The following is a 2466-nucleotide window of genomic DNA, read 5'->3' on the forward strand; positions in this document are numbered from 1 at the left end:
CCTCCCCGCTTCTCTCGGCCCGTCTCACCCCCCGGGTGTCCTGAGGGGGCAGGGGAAGCCGGCCTTACCCGAGCGGCCGCCGGCGGCGGGCCCCGCCAAGGGCTGGGAGGGAGGCGGCTTCGCAGCGCCGGGGAGGGAGGCAGGGAGGGGTGCGGCCCCCTCCCGCGCGGAGGGAGGCGGGGGGGCGCGGAGAGGGCGCGGGGCTCTGGCGGAGCGGCCTCTCCTCCTCCTCGTCGTCGTCGTGGTGGTTGGCGGTCGGCGGTGGTGCCCGTTCCCCCTTCTTCTGCCGCCCGCGCCGGTCTCGGTCGCCGCTCTTGTCGGTCTTGTCAGTGGCGCCCCGGCCGCCAGGAAGGAGGGAGGGGAGGAAGGAGCGAGGCGAGGAGGGAGCAGGCTCGGCCCGCCGCGCGCACTGCGCATGTGCGCCCAGCCGAGGGGGGCGGGGACAGGCGGCGGGAGACCATCTTGGGGAGGGGGAGGCGAAAGCTCGCCGCCTCCCGGCGTGCACTGCGCCGCCGCCGCCGTGGGCCCGGCTCCCGGCATGCGCTGCGGCGGCGGCTTTGCCTCAGCCCGCTCCCCTCCCCGCCTGCTCGCCGTGGCCCTTGTTCCGCGGTCCCTCAGGAGCTCTTATTGGCTGTCATTATTACTACCCTTGAGGAAATATCCTTTTTCTGCTGCTCCCGTAGCTCTCTGTTGGTTATGCTTATTACCGTCCAGGTCCTGCTGTCTCTCTAGTTCCTTGGTAGTTTTTATGATTGTAATTTTTTTTTCCCCTTCAGGACATAGCGAGTCCCTCAGTATTCCCTTATGTGTCGCTGTTGGTATTATTATTCGGGAAATGTCTGTCTAGTCCCTAATAAATTTCATATACGTTATTTTGGAAGCACCAATTTTTTTTAGTCCTCACGTACTTTCTTATTAGCTAGGAAATGCCTTTCTAGTCTCTCAGTAGTTCCTAATTTGTGCGGCTGCTATTATTATTATTATTATTAGCCACCGCTGCTATGAAGAACTGACAGCTGAGGGTCAGAGAGCCCTGGTTCCCCTTGGAATTCTAACAACAGCCTGAGCTAGTCGTCACCGGCAGGATAATCAAAGAAGACCGAAGAACTGACTGAGAAGAGAGAACTGAACAGCAAGAGCCGTTATGAAATCAATGTCACTAAAACTTTACTATACTGTGTGGTCTAAGTGGTTTTAGTATTGTTTTAATCTAATTTATATTTTATGTTTTATTGTAAACTGTGTGTTGACTTTATGTAAGCTGCCCTGAGCCTGCCTTGGCTGGGAGGGTGGGGTAGAAATTAAATTATTACTATTAGTATTATTATTAATAATAATAATTAATTCATTGTTATAGAAATTGTTTCTAGTCCCTGAATCATTGCTGCAGGAAGTGGTGGCAGCATCGTGCAGGGGTTGGACTAGATGACCCTGGAGGTCCCTTCCAATTCTATGACTTTACAAGGGGACTGAATAAACATATAGAGCAACATGTAGATGGAACACTATGTCTGGACAGTTATGCTCTGTATTCTTGGTGCTTGGGGGGCAACAGTGGGAGGGCTTCTGAAGTTCTGGCCCCGCTGGTGGAGCTCCTGATGGGACCTGGGTTCTGGCCACAGGGTGTTGAACTGGATGGGCCATTGGCCTGAGCCAAAATGGCTTCTCTTAACTTTCTGTATATTACTTTGGAAAAACTATTACTAGTCCCTCAGTAATTCTGTATTTATTATTTTTATTATTATCTGAAAAGGTGACCTTTGACTTATGACAGCTTATGCTCTAGAAAATGTTGTTGGTCTCTGCTACCAAACTTAATTTTATTCTTTTCTTAATACTACCATTCTAGTCCCTTAATAGCTTCTTATGGATACTGAGGAAATATCTTTCTAGACCAGAGGTGTTGAACTCATGTGTTATGAGGGCTGGATCTCACATAAATGTCTCTCTGTTGGGCCAGGCCACACGTGCCATAAAATGTCACACGAGGTACCGGAGACATAAAGTTTATAAAGGTTATTTCAGATGTCGAATGGCAATAGCAGGCTTGATTGGATTAGGGTGATATGCAGAGGGGTAGTAGGTGTGGAGATACCAGCGTTGGTAATGAGACATGAAACCTAAGTCTCAGTTCCATCCAGGAGGATGCAAACAAGAAGAAGAAGAAGAGATTGGATTTATACCCCACCCTTAACTCGGAGTCTCAGAGTGGCTTACAAACTCCTTTCCCTTCCCCTCCGGACAACAGACACCCTGTGAGGTAGGTGGGGCTGAGAGAGCTCTTCAAGAACTGTTCTTTAAAGGACAGCTCTGACAGAACTATGGCTTGCCCAAAGTCATCCAGCAGCTGCTAGTGGAGGCGTGGAGAATCAAACCCAGTTCTCCCAGATTAGAGTCCATGCACTTAACCACTACACCAAAATGGACATAAGTCTGGCATTAGAAACTGCAACATTCAGTTGCTGA

General features: G+C 50.9%; 1 protein-coding gene across 1 annotated transcript in view; it reads right to left on the minus strand.

The window, feature by feature from the left end:
• The window catches only part of PAFAH1B1 (platelet activating factor acetylhydrolase 1b regulatory subunit 1), a 112789-nt gene extending 112340 nt beyond the window's left edge, over positions 1–449 (minus strand). The window contains exon 1 of the mRNA XM_015418889.1: positions 69–449. The gene's annotated coding sequence lies outside the window, so the exon portion shown is untranslated. The remainder of the gene's footprint in view (positions 1–68) is intronic.
• Between the last annotated feature and the right edge of the window lie 2017 nt (positions 450–2466).

This window comes from Gekko japonicus, unplaced genomic scaffold, assembly GCF_001447785.1.
Source record: "Gekko japonicus isolate JY-2015 unplaced genomic scaffold, Gekko_japonicus_V1.1 scaffold1911, whole genome shotgun sequence".
Classification (NCBI taxonomy): domain Eukaryota; kingdom Metazoa; phylum Chordata; class Lepidosauria; order Squamata; family Gekkonidae; genus Gekko; species Gekko japonicus.